Source organism: Malaya genurostris, chromosome 2 (assembly GCF_030247185.1).
Source record: "Malaya genurostris strain Urasoe2022 chromosome 2, Malgen_1.1, whole genome shotgun sequence".
NCBI classification, from domain to species: domain Eukaryota; kingdom Metazoa; phylum Arthropoda; class Insecta; order Diptera; family Culicidae; genus Malaya; species Malaya genurostris.
This window is the reverse complement of record NC_080571.1, coordinates 74,076,376-74,097,242: the sequence shown is the minus strand read 5'-3', so window position 1 is coordinate 74,097,242 and position 20,867 is coordinate 74,076,376. Positions and strand designations below refer to the sequence as shown.

The 20,867-nt window shown below is 36.5% G+C and overlaps 1 protein-coding gene across 3 annotated transcripts in view; it reads right to left on the bottom strand.

The window, feature by feature from the left end:
• LOC131427825 (putative mediator of RNA polymerase II transcription subunit 26) overlaps positions 1–16,825 on the bottom strand; it is a 99,187-nt gene extending 82,362 nt beyond the window's left edge. Inside the window, exons 1-2 of one of the 3 annotated variants that reach the window (XM_058591360.1) lie at positions 16,595–16,825; positions 2,885–3,080 (exon numbers count right to left, since the gene is read on the bottom strand). The gene's annotated coding sequence lies outside the window, so the exon portion shown is untranslated. Of the gene's footprint in view, positions 1–2,884; positions 3,081–16,386; positions 16,544–16,594 lie in introns of those variants that run through there. The other 2 variants (XM_058591359.1, XM_058591361.1) reach the window with 2 other exon arrangements.
• Between the last annotated feature and the right edge of the window lie 4,042 nt (positions 16,826–20,867).

Below are 20,867 nucleotides of genomic sequence, written 5' to 3'. Positions count from 1 at the left end.
AGGAAAATGTGTTTTCCTTAATAAATAATAATTCAGTTAATTTAAATACCAATTAAACAATTTTGAATCATAGATTTGGATTTTATAACTTATAGCTCGGACTACATATCATGCCTCCGGCTTTGGCTCTTCGAACACAAATTCAGTCAATCTTCCGTCGCTAAAATCGCCTTTTACTATACAAGATACTATACAAGAGTCAAAAACTGTCGCACGCATACCAGGAACCACAGGTGAACGAACTTTTTGTCAAGTTTAAGTTTACGATCTAGGCTTTCACAAAAACATAACCTCAAAATATTCCATCGGTGAAAAATTAAATAAACCATTTTTCAAAATTTCTCTTCGAGTCATAGAACATTCGTATATTGTAATATATAGATAATGTTCGCTTGTATGGTTTTGAGAGTGTGAGGTGTAGGTAAGTGTGTGAGTGTGAGTGTACATTAAAAAAAATAGTCACTTTTCTCGGAGAAGGGCTTAACCGATGCTCACAAACGTAAGGTCAAATGGAAGGTCCTATGATTCCATAGCCTGCTATTGAATTTCATTCGGATCTGAGTTCCGGTTCCGGAATTATGGGGTGTTGAGTGTGATAGATTGAAAAATACCTATTTGAATCTTTATACAAAAACGTGATTAATCCACCTAGCAGTGAGATGATACCTTTTTTTATCAATCCGCATGTGTTTTTTGCATGGATATTCTTAGGTGTTTTAGTTCTCATGACATTATTTTAATTATCGTCGTTTTAAACGGCAAATTGAGATTTTAATCACTCATTACCGTGTACGGTCAAAACTGCAAATCGTATCGAATTTCAATATTAACGTGTGACAATCATTGAACATTCCATGAGATGTCGAAGTAAGTTCCACTTTTGAGTTTTTCGTCATTATTTATGGTACTTCCAGAGCCGGTATTCAGGAACTAGCATAACCCAAAATGATTCGAATGGCCATAAATTAATACGCCAAACAATTTACATCTTCTATATCGGTATGAATTTTAAAAACTCATCATCTGTAATTCCAGAATCGGATAAAATTCATCAATTTTGTATGGGACCTTAAGTCTTTTAATTTGAATTTTTGTTTTTGAAGTTCGATCCGACCATTTTGAGAAAATGATAGAGCTTTGAGAAATGATTCGATACTGGAACCGGAATTCTAAAATCGGTGTAGCCGAAATCAGTTAAATTCTCATGAGGAGTCGGTAGACATCTGAGAAATTGTAGTGCGAATTAAAATTTGGGGGTACATCCCGAATCCAAAAATACTAACCGGATTCGTAACGACACAATATATAATGAGTTAAGTGACCACTCTCTAATCTTAACGATTATTTGTTGAGAGGGAACCAATGACCTTAACGAAAAAAATCGTTAACAATCGTCAATTGAATCAAGAGTTCATCAATTTTATTAATAGTATTGATGTCATAGACGACGTTGAAATTGTTCTACAAAATATAGTGCATATGCTCCCTACTTAAAAAACATACGAGAATAATTTCAAAAACAGTTAAAATGAAAGGTTTTCATTGTCCATGGATGAATTTTGTGTATGGACACTGGTAAAAATTAAACGTAATTATCTCCATCGTGTTAAAGCAAACCCACAGGACCAACACCTTAAACAAATGCTATTAAGTATATCTAAAAAGGTCGATATCATGGAAAGAAATAGCAAGAAAGCATATTATGAAAACCTTCTTACAAAGAAACCTCATTCAAAATTCTGGAGAATTATTAAAAATACATTCGGAATAACGAAAAAAAGTGGCAAGATTCGCAATGTTAAAAAGTTAATGTAAACTCTGAAGTTTGTTAGATATTCAACAAATTTTTCTCCAATGTCGGCCAAGAATTAGCTGAAAATAATCGTATAAACCCAATTGTTTGTCCCACTGATAATGCTCGTCGTGTTAGTGACTCTATATTCCTACGTCCGTCATCTTCTAGCGAAGTCATTCTACTGATACAAAATTTGGACAATAGAAAGAGCAGTGGCCCCGATAACATCTCTGCAAGTGTGCTAAAAAGTAACCCTGTTATATTCGCTAGAATTCTCTCTCGATGTTTCAATGTTATTGTTCAAACTGGCTATTGCCCTGACTGCCTTAAAATGGCTAAAGTTATTCCTGTTTACAATTCTGGTGATCGTTATGATCGTAATAAATATCGTCCTATATCGACTCTGTCTGTCTTCGACAAAATTTGGTTAATAGACTTCTCGAATTTTTAAACAAACAAAGTGTCCTTTATAAATTTCAGTATGGCTTAAAACAAGGTTCTAGCACACATACCGCTATCATAGAATTAGTAGACAATATAATGAGCGATAATGATTGGTGCCTTATTTTTAGATCTCAAAAAAGCCTTTGACACTTTGGATCACAGTACTCTCTTGGACAAACTTCAGTGCTACGGCATCAGGGGCATCGCGAACTCTATTATCAGTAGCTACTTGACAAAAAGAAAACAATTCGTGTTCATCGAGGGCGACTTTAGCAATCTTACTACCATAAACATCAGAGTGCCACAGGGTAGCAATATAGGACCACTATTATTTCTTTTGTATATTAATGATATAGGTAACCTGCAGCTCACAGGGACTCACGATCAAGTCATATGTTCCTAAGAGTGCACTTCTAAACTTTTATTTTGCTTTCATCCATTCAAAGCTCATTTATTTGGTATCGGTGTGGGGTCGCGCCGCTAGCTCTCATCTAAAAATCATCTCAATAATCATCTTCACCCCTACTGTTTTTAAGCTTATCGTTATACTCCGATAATACCCCTAACATCTTACCTCTAGCATACTTATGTGATGTTCAAACATTACTGTTCGTTCATGATATCCTACACAACCCCTCAACTCACCATAATTTACAATTTCCATCTTTAATTCACTCTCGAACTACACGTCGTAGTAACAACCTGCTTCGCGTTCGAGCAGTCACGCAGTATTCTGGAATATGGAGCAACTATTTGGGCCTTGTATCACAATGTTCACATCGATCGGATCCAAAGGGTACAAAAGTCAAACGTGTTTCGTCCTCTCAGCAACCAACATACTCTGTAAAATAGATGAATATTTTTTCACTGGTTCTTCGTTTTCAATTAGCTCGAAATGTCGTATCCCTATTGATATATCATAATTTACTTAAGGTTTTAATTACTTTCTATGCGAATTCGGCCATTTTTTTCAGTGCATTAATTACTCTTGAATCTGCATTTACGCTTCTAAGAAACAAGAGGTATTAAATGGGCACCAAGAATTAGTTACATAAAACAATTAGATGTTTTTTGTTCGATCAGGGCCCCTCCCGGAACGAAATCCTTGGTACGGGCCTGTTGAGTGCAATACCATTCTTACACAAAAACATTGTGGTGCAATCGAATTCTTCTCAATTCTTCTGCCTATTTCACCCATTTGAATCCATTAGATTGAGTATTGTCTATTTTTACTGTCGACGCATTGGCCCTGTAGATAGAATGGCAATCAAATTTCCGCACAAACGCATATTCGTCTACGTTCTCAACGTAGATGTTGGTATTTAAGTAAACAGGTAACATCCGACGTAAGGTCAGGGAAAAAAGTTTGCAAAAAGAAGGGTTTCAGGATGTAACAAATTCGTCACCGCCACCGCACGGGGACGCCACAATTTAGCAAACAAACCTACACTTGGCCGTATGTCGATGCTAAACTTCATGCGAGAATTTACCTAATAATGATGCGTTCTATCGGAGCAAAAAAAAATTGTCATAAAAAGAACCGCACGAGCCTCAAAAGCCATCCATTCAAGACCCGGTGGTGGTGAATCAATTAAAAATAATAGACCTTTAATGGCTACCGGCAATTACTCGCGCAAGTTGCTGCGCTGCCGCCACTGCGTAGTGTTTAACGACATCCTGGTGCGCAAATCAAATCCTCTATCGCTGATGATCCCGGCCAATCGGTATTGATTTGCAACCAACCAGAATCAGTCTCGGTGAATCGGTTGGTGAATTGTCGAGCATTTAGTTCTAAGACTCAGCTGTGCCGGCACGGCATTCTTGAACAACTTTTAGCGGAGGATGAGTCGTCGTCGTTACTCTCTGACCTTTTGCACATGATCGCAAAGCAAATCGAGATTCCATCCGATGATGCACTGAGCGCAGTGATGCGATAGTTCTGTTCAGCTCACATTTTATGGATCAGGAATAATGGATTTCTACCCTATTGAGAATGATGGTATTTCGAAACAAGTATTCCCTAATGAGTCGGAGTTCCGACGACGATTCCGTTGAAGTACAACAAGAGCCGATTAGTCGAAATGTCTATCGAACCATTTAGGGCTTTAACGATGGTTTTAATCATTAAAATAATTGATTATTTGAGTGTTCTACAGGTTCAAGGCGATCAATCATTTGAGAAGTTTGAGCGTGGAATTTCAAACATCCAAATAAAACAAAATCAGCTACTTCTTCATCACGTGGGAGCACTTCTTGCATTTTCATAGTTCAAACCCCACAACCAACAGAGCCTATTCAACCCTTTACCATCGGTTGCAATACCTAAAAATTTCCCATGATCCAGCACAAATGACCAATCATGTTTTGTCCAGTTTGGCTGAATTAATTTAAGCAATCACCCTTCTGCTCTCACACCCCAAGCGGCGACCGATCTTCAAAGTGATTTGGAATGGAGCAGATGAAACTTATATAATTTCGCGCAAAAAGAACAACCTCTTTCAAATCACGTCTGCCGTTCGCCAATTTCGCCAATGCACTTTCAAGTTGGAATCTACCCCGGTTGCGTGTAGGAATCATCTCCCCCAGCTGAAACACTTATGACCCCATGCCAATAAACACGGGTGCCCAGATGACTTAACCTAATTTTCCATTTCGTAACCGGTACCATTCACTGATTCAAGTACAACTAGTCGAGTAGGCTTAATGTTATTTTTAACGAATCTTACTTTCAGAATCTTGTTAAATCTCGTTCCTCAAATACAGTGAGAAGCGAAAATGGTTGCGAAACTTGTATTAAGTAGCTACTAAACGATCAATATTCAACAGGCAATATACCGATTGGATGTAAATTCACTTTAGATCAGTCGTACGTTCATTTGTACTAAGGTATTGTATAGCTTCCAACACAAGAAAAGAACTCCATATTTTTCGATGCTAGATTTATAGATTCTAGAAAAAGCGAATTGATTTTTTGCTGTCTTCTATAGAAAGGATAATGATTTTAATGAAAACCGACTTTTAGTTGGAGCCTCGAACATTCCTAGTATACATACCATTCGACTCAGCTCGATGAGATCAAAAAATGTCTATGTTTGAATGTATGTATCTTTTGTTTTTTACGTTTCAAAAATTTGCTCAATTTTATCTAAGATGGTAATATAGATTTCTACAACCTTAGCCTCGTTTGGCTGTCATTTTCGGTTCCGAAGGTATAACCGTATACGTTATGTAACCGACAAAACTTAAACAGTTCGAAAAATTATTGTGATTTTACATCTAATAAGATGCACATAAATTGAGCGTCATATTTCATAAAAAAAATTAAAAAATTGTATGATTTGAACTTTACATGGCTTGAAATCGAATGAAATAAAAAACCAAAAATCGATAGCAACAGCGCGACTTGAACCGAGAAACATTAGATCACAAAGCACTCCAGTCAATCGACTAAGCCACAGAAGCACATGCTTTATGAATAATTGTTACATATGAATCCAAACAGCGGCATTTGGTAGTCGAGTGCAAGTTACACTCGGAGCCTGTAAAATTTTGTACTTCCATTCGTATTGCGTCATCTGATAAGTTAAGTACACACTTAAAAAAACCCTGTGATTTTACTTCTTCTTAGATGCACATAAATGGAGCGTCGCAGTTCACGCAAATTTACGTCGAAGAACATTCAATATTGTGTCTAAGACTCCATGACATGAAATTCATTGAAATAAAAAAAAAAGAATACTGATAGCAACCGCCGCGACTTGAACCGAGAAACATTGGATCCCAAGCACATCTGTTAATCGACTGAGCCACAAAAGCATGTATCTGCTTGACTGATAAAAGGCGCATTTAAATTCATACAGCTGCACCTGCTAACAGAACGCAATCTACAGTCGAAACCAGTAAAATTCAAGCTCATCTAACATTAAGTCATTAAAAATAATATCTTCCGTCATTTGACAAATTAGGTCTTTATCGTCATTCTGTTCTTCGACATCATCGTCATCGAAATGAGGTCTTTATGAATTACATCGTATGAGGGATTAAGTCACACGTAAAATTCAAATTTTTTTGGAGTGTAGTTATTAATGGTATCGTTAGTATAGAATTATGTCACCTGTAAAATTCATACTCTTTTAATCCGCTCAATTCTCTCGGGGATGGAAAAACAGATTTCGATAGCCTTAGGTTTATTCAAAAGCTACGATGAGGTCAAGTTCGGAGGGATTATGGCGAACATCTCCGGTTCGGGGGATGTAATCTTTCACAGTTCGAGAAAATCTTGTGATTTTACATCTTATAAGATGCACATAAATGGAGCGTCGTATTTCACACACATTTTCATCCAAGAACATGTAAAATTATGTGATTTGAAAAATACATTGCTTAAATTCAAACGAAATAAAAAACAAAAGATCGTTAGCAGCAGCGCGACTTGAACCAAGAAACATTAGATCACAAGCACATCGGTTACTGGACTGAACCACAGAGCTCACATCTGTTCATTAAATAATTGATGCATATAAATCGATACAGTGGCACTTGGTAGCCGAGTGCAAATTTCACTTGGAACGTGTGAATTTCTGTGCGAGTGGAATATTGCGTCATTTGAAAAATTAAGTAGTTGTGAATTGTATCGTTTGTAGAATTCTGTCACCTGTAAAATTCATAATTTTTTTCTGTGTAGTACAAACGTATCCAAACAACTCGCAGTTTTTATTTTTCAAAACGTAAAGTTTCTAGGAGATGCCTGAGCCGACGCATTAGAATGCTACTATTAAGTGATTTGGTAAGTTCAGAATGTTCTTGAAGAAGACTTTTTTCCGAAGAGATACAATCGTATTGTAACCGACAAACCACAGTTTTTATTCGCATTCTTCTTCTAAGAAGAGATTTTATGATCAATTTCAAATACATTATTAGTGTTAAAGTACACTTTTGTTAATTACACTGGAACCTCCATTCACGCGCAAAGTCGGGGGACGCATAAGTAAACTTTTGCGTAAATTGAATAAAAACGCATTGTTTCAAATTTCATGTGCTGGTCGTCAAAAGGTGAGAAAACTAAGTGCTCACAATTTCCTATCTCATGCCTCCCCGTGTGTCTATGATGATATTTGGTCTATAGAATGGCTTCGACTGGGAGCGATTGCCTTCGGCGTTAGTAGCAGAATGAGAGGGTGCGAATTAGTTTGTATGTAATAATTCATTTGAAATGCGAAAATTATTAAAAATCCTTCAATTAGGTCGAGTATTTCGCTTTAACGTCCTATCGCTGTGGTATATTTTAACCCTTAATATGCCTTTACATTGTCATTAAATTATGTTTTCACGAAAACCGTTTGTAGCATTTCTTGCAATTCATAAATTAGCATTTTGCGTATTATCCTTATACAGTTTGACGCACGATTTTTCTAAATAACACAGATTATTTTGCACTTTTCATTTATTTTGTTACGGGATGTATCCTCCGGGTAAGACGAGGCGAGTGGGTAATGTTACATACGGATCAGGGTCATTTCGCCGAAAGCCATTTCGCCGAAAGTCGTTTCGCCGAATCCTGAAATCGTTTTGAAATCGTAATTAGAATTGATTTAAATTAAAGACAAACGAAAGATGATAGCGTTAACGCCCGTTTTGTTAACTTACCATTGTACTTCTTGAATAATGATTGATTGTTGTACTCTTGAATAAAGATTGATTCATGAACCTCAGAAAGTAGTTTCCAAGAAAACTTGTTGACTATTAGCTAGTAAGCATCAAAGCAATTGCATAGGTGTATCTACCAGGCAAATGTAGGTGGTATTTTCCGTTTGTTAAGTGAAAATGATAAAATACTAATGCGGCTACGCCACATCGTTTTAGTTCATGTGGCTTTCGGCGATATGACCCCGTTACATACATAACTGAACGATGTGTTTATGTATAAAACTGACATGTATCTTTAACATTTCCGAATATCGATAATCGTTCGTATTAGTTGATTGGTTGAGTAAGTTTTTTGCAAAATTTTTCTACTTCGCTTCCACTATTGAAAGGGTGCATCTCAAACTCAAGATGGACTTATTAACGACAAACATATTCTACCACACAATTGAATAATGCGGAACAACTGAGAGTAAAATAATACAGCAATCAATTTTGAAGTTGTGTTTTATTTATGTTATTTACTTACTTAATGGAGGAGCACTTCGCATAGTTCTTTGGACATTTTTGAATGGCTCTTAATAAAACCGAATTTTTCCATTTATTCGACATTTACAACTTTTAACTTTTTGCTTTTTTTGGATAGTCGGCTAGTGGATTAAAACGATAATTTTTTTTATCTTCTAACGAAACAATAGTACTGTTGTTGTATCATTTAATTCTACTATGTCACGTCGTTACACTCTCACGAAGTCACTATTTTCACAGTCACTATTTTCACGAAAGTGTATCAAACGTTATAATACAGATACGTATTTCGGAATGTTATTTACATCCTTCTTCAGTGTATCGGTTTTTTAAGTTTATTAAACTTATTAGGTTTTATAAACTTATAAAATCGATACACTGAAGAAGGATGTCAATAACATTCCGAAATACGTATCTGTATTATAACGTTTGATACACTTTCGTGGAAATAGTGACTGTGAAAATAGTGACTTTGTGAGAGTGTAATGACGTGACATAAAGACTGTCCCAGAAAATATGGACGCACCCAAAAACCGTTGCCATTTCGCAATTTTTCAAAATCTGTCAATTTTTATGACAGCGTCCTGTTGTTTACACTCTTTTCTAACCACTTGTGCAGTTGTTTATTCGTTTTCATCAGTTTGTTTGGAAATTCGTGGACTTTCAGCAGAACAACGTCGAAAAATTGTGTACAAATGGTGCACAGAACGCGGACTGTCACTGAGAAAAATAGCAAAAACGGAAGGAGTAAGTGAAGAAGCCGTGCGAAATGCAATCAGGAAGTTCGGTGAGAATAACACCTTTGAGGATAAACTGAAAACGGGTCGAAAAAAGGTCCTACTAACCCTCAGTTGGATAAACTTATACTGAAGGCGTTCGAGCAAAAGAAGGAGGTTTCAGTTCGGGATGTGGCCAAAAAAGTGGGCACTTCGAAGTCAAATGATCTTCGTGCTAAAGAACGTTTGAATCTTCGAACCTATAAGAAACAGAAACAACCGAAACATAGTCCGAAACAAGAAGCATCGATCAGGCCGAGGGTTCGAAAGCTGTACATTACGATTCTTGCTGGAAATTTGAACTGCATAATCATGGACGACGAAACCTACGTGAAACTCGATTACAAATCCTTGCTGAGACCACAATATTATACAGTGCGAGAAAAGCAAGTGTTAAACCATTCCGAAACATCGATTGAAGTCGAAAATTTGGGTAAGAAAGCTATGGTCTGGCAAGCAATTTCAAAACCCTTCATCACCACTGCTTCAATGAACAGCGAAATATACATCAAGGAATGTTTACAAATAACGACTTCTACCCATGATTCGAAGCCACAAGGATCTTATTGTCTTCTGGCAATATCTTGCTTCTTGCCACTACTCGAAATCAACGGTAGAATGGTATACTACCAAAAATGTCACTTTCGTCCCAAAAGACATGAATCCACCAAATTGCCCACAACTTCGACCAATTGAGGAATTTTGGGCATTAACGAAGGCACATCTTAGGAAACATGTCTCGGCAGCCGAAACCATTCAACAGTTCGAAAAAGATTGGAAAAAAGTGTCAAAACTTGTCGCCAAGAAGTCTGTACGGAATTTAATGAGGAACGTTCGCGAGAAGGTGCGCCAGCTAGTCTACAATGGCTAAGAAGCAAATGTTGAGAATATGATATTCATGAAAAAAGTTCGCACATTGAATTGAATCTGATATGATTCTCGAACAGAAGATTTTTGGGAAATGAATTTTCATAGCTGTTGTATCTCAACCCTTTGCAGAATACATAATGAATAAATTCGTCGATGAACAAAAACTGAACCTTTCTGAAAATGTTCACTGGGTGCTTAATAAGTGAATCAATAGTGTTTTTTGTTTTTGATTATAGAGGTTTTAATCGACGACACGACCTGCCCCTCGTCTATTAAAACGGTATCGCAAATTTAACTACCCCTCAATAACTCGTAATGTCAAAACGAAATTGCTTGGAAAAATATTTAAACTGGCAACATAAGTTGATATTTTATTGATTTTGAATAACAGTTACCATAACCTTGGTTACTGTATATTGAAGACTTAAGAAATGTAAACAAATGAAACTGCAAAACGGGTATATTATTACGAAAAAAATTAGAATGGATTCAACGGTTCAAGTGGAAGATCCGTTTTATGCAGTTACAAGTTCTTCAGCATCATTAGCTGTTAGAGCAGTGGATCAATGAGTCGGTCTTGGTGTAGTAATTCTGGCCACATTTGTGGCTTGAAATTAGTCAATGGGTACGACTACAAAGTACTACTGTATTTGAAAAGAATACATGCATTCTTCATGCAAAATAATTATGCCATGCTACTAACGATTAATAATGATACCTCAAATGAAATCTACTTGAAGGAAACGGACATACAAAAAACTACACTGATATTGAAATGATCGAATGTACTGCAGAAGCTTGGACTCACTAGGGAAAATCCTTTTGTTTTTATTCGTCACTGTATTTGTCATTCTCCTCAGATAGTTTAATGTACGTAATAGTATGAAATAAAATTAGTAAATGATTTCGTTTCCTTCAATTCTCATTTATTCATTGTATTGAAATATGTTAGTTTTTGAGATTTTCTAAAATGCACAATGTTAAGAAAGAAGAAAGAAACCGTGTAGCATGTTATAATTAGAGCTAGAAATATATCCTACTCGAAAACAAAACATGCGATTTAGTGGACCATATTTATCCACTAATCGAGGATCCGATTGTATTTCATTTAAAAGAATTAGAGAACACCCGTTGATTTTGATAATGAGGTTCCCTATAAATCTCAGATTAGACTTCGTATCTTTCAGGGTTGTTGGGATTTTTCATAAACTATTCAATATTACAAACATATTTATTTAAATTAATTTAATTTTGATATAAAATTACGACCTCTTCACCTTTTTAGAAAATTTCTTGACTTTCTACATGTTGTGAGTTGTTGATGTTGTTTATCGCTAGTAATCAGGCTGAGAATTAATGAAAATATAGATGAAATCGTGTTGATATTTTTCTGTTTTCGTTCAATATTGAATCTTCTTCATGAGCTAGTGATTCCGATATTTAAAGCTGATTTTTAAAATGCACTCTTTATTGCTAGACCTGTAAAATATAGTTTCATTAGAGCGATGAATATTGAGATCTAGCAGTTTTATTCGTGTTCCAATCATCGTATCTACATTTCATTTCCTTAAATTTGGTAAAGAAAATAACTTGTTGAATAAATATACTACAGTTTGCTGAAGCTTTCTGTTCTAATCACTTTCTATATTCGCAATGAGCTGCATATTGAAATTTGTTTTTGTTTTGTGAAGGTATCTTGGTAACTAGCTCATAGCAACATGACAGTGTTGCTCGAGAATTTTTCTTTTGTTATTAACAAGGGGCTGTTCAATAAATGGTAACTGGTGGTAAATCGCTTACAGACACTTTTTATTCCATTTTTTTCTTCGGAGTGTCCGGTCGTGTCGTCGTTTTAACCTTAAGGTCATTAACCTCTTCGGCCAGAAAAAATTTTCCTACCCTATGTGCGGAGTTGGGAATCGAACCCCGGTGGGCTGCGTGATAGGCATCGACTTACCCAACACACTACACCCGTCCCGAATCAATAGTGGTGATAAATTTGAAATTTATTCGACACTACATCATTAATGAAAGCAGCTAGTGCTGTGATTAATAATAGTCTACAAAGCATGTTATGTAGCTGTTTAAAAAAAATATTAGCCACACCATGTCATTTAGTTTGAATAACGTACGCAGAAGCAACAGGAGCGCAGACTACCGGTATGTCAATTCAAAAGAATTGATTCATAGAATTCTTGTTCATGCTAAAGGTGTTTTATAGGGTTTAATTCAAATAATGCAACCAGCTGGAATGCAAACAGCCTTTCGTCGCTATAATCGCTATTTAGAATTTGGCCAAAAAAATGTGTTTGTTCATATTAACCACACCACGTGCCACGAAAATATTGCAGTCATTATTTTTCAGTTGCGAATTTATCTGATCTTTTTCACTAGAGAAAGTGAAATGAGCTTTTTCAGATTATGATTTTTCCAACACTGCTTACAATAGAGCAATTCTGCTCCAAATCGTCCATAAAAGGGGGGGGGGGGGGGGTGAAGGTTTAAAAATCTCAAAACGTTTTCAAAAGTGACGCTGCAATAAACGAATATCAAAATCTAAACTGGGCTCAAAACCAAAATGTAAACTCAGCTTAATACTTTTTCCATTTATAGGTCTTTTAGTTCAGATTGAAAATAGCAACTTTAGTTTTACCGGACCCCGGATGTACTGGAAATAGAGAAAAAAAATCGTATCGATTTATCTTTAGTTCTTGCTGCACTTTATACATCTTATTAGATGCACATAAATGGAGCGTCGCAATTCACGCAAATTTACGTGGAAGAACATTTGATATAGTGTCTAAAACTCCATGATATGAAATTCATTGAAATAAAAAAAAAAGAATTTCGTAGCAACCCACCGCGACTTGAACAACCGAGAATCATTGGATCGCAAGTTCGTCTGATAATTCGACTGAGCCACAGAAGCATGCATCTGCTTGGCCGGTAAAAGGTGCATTTAAATTCATACAGTCGCACCTGCTAGTAGAACGCAAGCTACAGTCGAAACCAGTAAGTTCATCTAACATTAAGTCATTACAAATAAAATTTTTCGTCATTTGACAAATTAGGTCTCTATGAATTACATCGTATGAGGGATTAAGTCACCAGTAAAATTCAATTTTTTTTAGAGTGTACTTCAACTGAACGAGCGAACTGATTCGACTGGTATTTGAAAGTCGGTCCTTTTGGTACAAAGAAGAAAAAACTGAAAAACTATCATTCATTTCCTCAGATATTATAAGGTAGTTTTGCTTCACTGAATTTAGTAATTTCCGTTCATTTACAACTATTCTTCAGAACCAAAAAAAGCTTGCTCTTAGTTCTAAAATAGCTCCTTTGTCATTCCTCTGCCGGTTGGAAAGAAAGGACGAAAGAGATGGAGAGCGATAGATTATGTTTGTAGCAATATGAACTCACACTAGTTATTATATGATGCCAATCCCAACCTCAATTGGTTCTCATGCCCCGATGCAATCGTAGCGTGTGTTGGCATCCCAAAACTTCCCGGTTCGAAACCAGTCGCTTGACTGTGCATGACTTTTTTATGGCTAGTCAAATTGCCTAAAGGTATGTAATTTCATCTTACTTTGCGAAATCTATTTTTAGATTTGCACGGTAAAGCCTTTCCCCCCAAACAATGGGTGATAACAGCTGAAAAATCGTAATAAATTTGTAACAAATTTAGATATAATATTGATATTTACATATCAAGGTTTGTAACAATTTTGTTAACACCTAGGTTAAATTGAGTTGTTATTTTTACTATTAACGAGGCCAAGATTATGACTAATTTAGATAGAAAAAACGAAACAACCCCAGATACAATTTTGTTCTCCCTTGTTCATCGGGATACTGTATTTAGGTTGTAAAGTATAATAATGGTGATATAATGTGCGAAAAATACTAAGTCAATTGTAGTATTGCAAATCAACCTTATTATTTCTCATCGGCACCGATACTCATTATAGATATACATTTGCATGGTTTAATTATCCGTATTGACTGTATAAATCGATTTTAATCCTTAACTAATCTTCAAGCTTTAGAAGATTTATACTACTCATTTCTGTGGTGATTGAAAAGAGTTTCGCAGTAATCTTTTTTTATGTTTTTGAAATGAAGCAATGATATTTTTGTGCACCCTGAAATTTTTTTTTGTTAATCAATATTTTTCCACTCTACAGCACCATCGTCATATTCCTATTGTGACATATATCCAGTGTTGGTGATTGCCGAAAATTTGTGAGAAGCTGCTATATTGCTATCTATATTGTAAAAAAACTTTTTAAATCCGGTAAAAGATGCTACAAGAACTCGAGTCACACAATGCATGAACCGTGAGAGAATTTTGCTACATTTTTTCGCTCAACTTCATACTCTGAGTATTTCACGCCCTTAAAAAAATTTACAGTCTGATAATGATCATTTCTGTGTGGAATTTCCCAAGAGAAAATCGCAAGTTGACAATTATCGCAGAAAATCGAATCGATGATTCAACTTGATGATTCTCATACTAGGTTGCAATATTTCAAAACCCTTGTATGGAGCATTCACAGACATTTTCATAGACACAACTTATACAAAGATTATATGCACATAGTTAGAATAAGCGGCAATAGTAAATTGATTCTATCGCAATTATCAACTGCCTGTATATAATCGGATCGCGAAACGAGAACGTTTGTTGCTTCAGAGAAGATCCCCACAGCAGCGTGCTAACCTTTGATTCTCAGAAATGTCATCGAGAGAAATTCGCTCTGTTAAATGTTAAATGAGCCATGCCGGGTTTTTGTTGTTGCGATGATATCCGTCTCTCTTTGATGGGATTGATTCAAACGTGTGAAGAGTTGCCAGTGAGCGTTCTTTGATACGATAAAAGCCATCCTTGCATATAACAAAACGAGATTGCTGTGAAATTATACTGATTTCTTTTAGAAGCCCAATCGTAATTATGTGCGCGTAGAAACAAATATTATTGGCTTTTAGGTAAATATCAAATGTATCTGATTAAATGGGAAATGGAAATAGGCGCTGAATCAAAATACAATATCTTCGAAGTCAAAACGCAATATGTTTAATTTTAAAATTAATTAGTGAAGGTCAAACGCAAGGTTGACGGCCTACAAACACTATTCCAATGAACAAATCAGTAATACATTTTTCCAAAATAATGAATTTTACACGACATGTAAATCAATTGTTCTATGAAATAGACATCAGTTGAATCGAAAATCCGATTTGAAAACATGGTCAATGTGAAATTGAATTGGAATGTAGAGCACATAGTGAAATAACTTTCCATTCAATTGCCTGCTCCGAAACATGTGCATGAAAATTGATGTAAATTCACTACATATTTTTATCTGTGAAGAACATCTACTTTCACTAGAAACTATACCAATTTAAATCGGTTCTTCATTACTAAACATTGTTTCGCAGCTCTGTGAACTCTTGTAGAATTCTTAATTGGATAACGCAAGAACTTGCTTAAATGTATAAACATCATCGAATGCGTTTGTACAAAAACTTTCCTATTTTATAAAGCACATCACAATACCTATTGTTGCGGTTGTCTTATTCTCCAACCACTCAATTAAGCAATGCATTCTCAAATGCGAAGAACACAAAAAAAATACTCCAACACCCAATCCTCTTAATTTATGCGTTAAATATTTGAAACACTCCAGTAGGTGCACTAGTGGACACAATTACATAAAATATGTTGCAATCTTCACTCCAACGGACAGCGACACCAGACTCTCAAATCACCTGCGACGTAGACAAAACAGGCGCGATTGCTTCCCACTTTTTATCTAACACGACTTGAACGCCAAACCAGCGACGAAAGCCGGACTGCTGCAGACGGCACCGACGCCGTCTCAGTCTCAGTCTCAGTTTCACAGCCTTAGTCTGATCCGGACACGAACAACCGGGTCAGTATATCAGCGAAGAAGATTGCAAAACATGCTGCATCTTTCTACGGTCACTGGAACATCTTCGAACGCGTTCCGTCTTAAATCATCTCGGCTGTTTTTTTTATTTTCATTCTTCACCGCTTCGCCACTTCTAAACAAAAACAAACCTCGCCTGAGGATCTATCGATTGGCAATTTTCCTAGTCGCCGTCACCGTCATCATCACCATTTAATACTGCTCAGATCGGCACACTGAACTGGTTGATATTTAACATCTTGTATTTACTCCACTAACAACAACAACAACAACAACAACAACAACAACAACAACAGTCTTGCCGCATAGTGTCAGTTCGGTCGAACGGCAGACAAGATCCAAATTGCATCACAATTGCAACCATTGCTCTACCCACCCGCCACCGTCGTGAGGCGCCGAGATGAAGAAGAATGCAAATCCGAACGTCCCTCCCAGCCGTGAAGGGGGCGCATCCTCACGAATCCAAAACAACCAAAACCAAACAGCGTCAACGGGGTTTGCCAACAGAACGAGTACCCTTTTTCTCCGGTATGTGGAACTCAATAAAATTTATGCATACGCGTTTTCCACAACACGGCACTTACACACAATGCTGAATGCTGCACCGGATCGCACACCCTGCTGCGTAAGTCACACGATTCCGATCGAGGATGTGTCGTATCGGGTACCAGACGCCGTTCTAAGACGACACCTAGCAAAGGGTAGAACAGTATCTATACTAGAAACTTCGCGGCGAAACCCCGTAAGAACCTCTGTTTTTTTTACTCAACGGAAAACTCGCAACCGCAAAACCGACATACAACCGTTTTCGGTGAGGTTTTGATTGAAACTAAAATCTGTGACCGCGCGCTTGCTCTCCGGCTTGCTCGGGCCGCGCAGCTTGGCAGCAGATTCGAATCTCGCACGCCATTCATCCATCGGTTGGGGCGCTTCGGGTCGTGGCGCGCGTTCGCGCAAAACGCAAACAGCAACTTCTGATCCAGCCGCTCGATGTTTAGTCCGTACGTCGCTGTTTAGTATGCAGTATTGTATCGGGCCTACTAACCGCATAGTTGGTTCTGTCGGCTGGGAAGCACACGCCAAAAACCGCCGCCCTGGGTGGTGGCGAATGAAAACAAAACAAACAACACAGTGAGATGAGAGATCCAATGAGATGAGATCGAATGCAATGTGGTGAAGTGAGGACGGCACAAAAAGCTTTTGCCGGCTCACCCATGTCGATAGGCGTTTTGTGTTCTATACTCGCGTGACTGTGACTAAAAGCTCCGTTTGAACCGATTTAATCGTGTGTTTCAACTGCTGTGCTATTGTTCGATTATTTGAAGTTCCATGAGAACTGATCAGAACGCATTCGGTTTAAAAATTAGGAATGTGTTAAAGGGTGAATTCATTCATGCACATACATTTTCACTAAGCAGAAAAAAATCGATTACCAGATTTCTTGTAATTTCCAGGGACTGAAAACTACTAATGAGTTATAATTCACAAAATTGTTTCTATTCAATTTCACCTTCAATCTCGAAAACTCGTACATTCCTTCTAACTTCATTGATCAAATATCGCACAATCGATTTCTTATTGTATTTGTTGGTTTGAACCAATTTCATTCAATTTCAGCTCTTTGTCAATAGTTCTGGGATGTTTCCAAAGTTCCGTTTTCGCTATTGCTCAGATTTTACAATTAGATAAGGTTTCAGTGAACTAGGCGGGTTCATACATACTTATATTTTATTACTAAGTCTCGGTGAAAAACTCGGTAATTACTGAGAATATCGGCAATTCTCAATTCGATAATTAACAATTTATTATTGCTGAGCTTTCTACAGAAACAAGTATGCTTTTATGCTTATGACAGACATGTGATATCGGTATCACTGTACACCATGAAATCACATATCTGTCACCCTGAATCACGGTGGTATCACGCGAGCATCATGATACAACGGTGATTTCCGTACTACGGTCATTGATCGTTGTACTGTGCAAAATCACATCACTGTTTACTGCTACCAGCGCCATTGGCGAGCAATGGTGAACTCATAAAACAATATTTCCTTCTTTTAAGCATCAAATAATAAACATCCATCGTTTTATTTTGAAAAAAAAATCTCGATTAAATGCTAACAAGCAGCATAAAACTTATATACTTTGTCAACGTTGTAGCATATTTTCAAAATGCAGTCAACAAAGAAATGTTCATAAATTTGATGAAGGTTTGAAATACAAATAAGGAAAACAATACATTCATCTTTGTTCGTTCCACTCCATTCAATAACAAGTAAAATTATTGTTGAAATGGATTTAAAAACATAATGATTCATATTTTAAATGCACATGTGGTAATAATAAAAGATAAATATCCAATAGCAAACATAAACCAATTGAGTGATCATCCTGTTTATTGATTACCTATATTGAATTCTGGAAACTCTAATTCTACTAATTACTTTGTCTTATATCATCAGGTTGAATGCCGTTGGATAGAAAGAAAACTTGTTTTAAATTGTTTAGAAAGAGAGTCTTCTTTTGGGTATGAATAGAGAACAGTGAATCATGTTTTTCAGTGTGGATAAGTTGAAGCAGAACACGTACCAAGTACCATATTCAGTTTAATAAATACTCGTAGTAGTTTTCAGTGTTACTTCATAAACATAGCATAACAACTTTAAAATCCTTAAAATCTCAATAAAACATTATGAGATTATATTCCAGTCTAGTAGACTATTTTTCATAAGATTTATGAAGCAAAATTAGGTTTGACATAGGTTTGATATGTCAAATCTATTTCGGAAAGATTCAAAATTCAACAAGGATTTAAAATCTGGTTTATGATAAACATAATCCTTTTTATGAAAATTTCGTATTGATAGCATTTTTTTCTGGAATATGTGTGTGCCATGCCGTTCTTGATGGTTACATACTAAGAATATCTTAGATTTATTTACTATTTCGAGGCTCAATGTTATAAGTTTAGGCGCTCTTAATTTTATCGTGAAAATGCGGGTGAAAAAGGAATTATGACTGAACATCTTGAAATTTTTGCGGATTTAGACAAAGTAGGCATGATTTACAAAAAAAATGGTAATTCATCACCTTTTTGGGTAGAAACCATTTTCTTTGCATAAAAAAGTAGAGCTAGTGTCTATCATATTTCCTCCGTTTTTTTTTTGTCAGTAAATGTTACGGTAGAACATCAAAATTATGGACTTCAAATTTTCCCTAATGCTAATAACATTTAAACAATGAAGGAAAAAATTCTGTATCCCAGAACAAATGTGTCATAAATGTATCTCAACACTACAAAATTTGATATGAGTGAAACAGTCTTCCGATGAACACACACACACACACACACACACACACAAAACTAGTTTAATAATTCAGAGAGGCATTGATTATATCAGTCATAAACCAGCTACTGGGAATACACTCCAAACCGTGAAAATTTTTGGTTTCTATATTATCGATCATCGGAGCTAGGAAATCAAGCTAAGTTTTGAGTTCTTTCGTTTCACTATATATTCATTCTGTGCGCAAAACATGTCTGTCACCTCATCGTTGTACACGTACAGCGTTGTACAGAAATCATTGTACGGAAATCACATGTCTGTCAGGGGTATTAGATGGATTGAAGCGTTCTTAGTTGAATCCTGAATGGTTGAGTTTTTTTTTATTATAAAATTTTTATTCTGGCTTTTTTGCGTAAAAGCTTTACGTGACCGATTGGCTTATATTTTTGTTACTTAAAAAATTTTTTTTTGCTATTGGATCTCGTTGTCACCCTTTTTCTAGGGGGAGATGAGTTTCCATTTCCATCCAACGAGGATCGAGGGTTACTTCGTCCGCGGCTTATCTCATCATCTATTGCTTTATCGTCGGTGTTGTGTGTGATTTTCGTTTTCTTTTCGTTTTCCTGGTGGATCGTAGTCTTGGGCTCGTTGAGAGTTGCTGTAGATGCGCCTAGATGTACATTGGTTGCAGTTGCTGGTTGATTGGATGGTAAGTTGTTAACTGCAGCTGGTGTACTTTGTTCTATAGGGGATACGTTGGATGGTTTCTTGAAGTGGATGCTTCACTGTTGTTGGTGACTGTCACAGGTGTACTGGGGTTGCTTGGAGTTGGTGTGAAGGAAGCACCGTTGTCCTTTGGTATAGTTGTCTCCTTGTCCAGTTTATCACATGGCTTACCGTAGTGAACAGCTTTTTGGCAATGTGGCCATTGACATGTGGCCATCTGATTATCATAGGTAACAAGTGATTTGCACGGAATTCTTGTATCTTGACCGAAAATCACATAAGAAGGTATAGCCTTCTTCAAGTGTATGCGTAATAAACGTACGCCATTTAGAATACCGGGGAAAAAATTCTTCCACTTTTCTTTTTCGATAGAGAGAATCTCTCCGTATTGGGACATAGTTTTGCGAATATAAGAATCGGTGACGCTTGAGTGAAGATCATGCACACGCACTTCTACAGCACTATCTTCCATATATACTGGAATGTTGTACCTAATGTTCTCGTGCTCCACATAGTGCACATTGTTATAGTCTTTTGCGAATTGAAGTGCATCCAACTCTTTGTAAAACTGGATTTAAATAACATTATTTGTCTTATCGCATTGAAATAAATGCACACGTTTAATGTCAAGATGCATTTGCTCCTTAAGCAAACCTTCAAGTTCTCGTATCGAAGGTCGAATTTTGCACTGCCTAAAGTCAACAACAATTGTATTCTTTCGTGTTGGCGGTAGTTTTTATTCGTTTGGTTCACTCATTTCGAGGTCGTTCTATTGTTCACTACACAATACTGTACATGGATTCTTCCGTCCCGAACGTAAACGGTTTTGTCATATCGACTG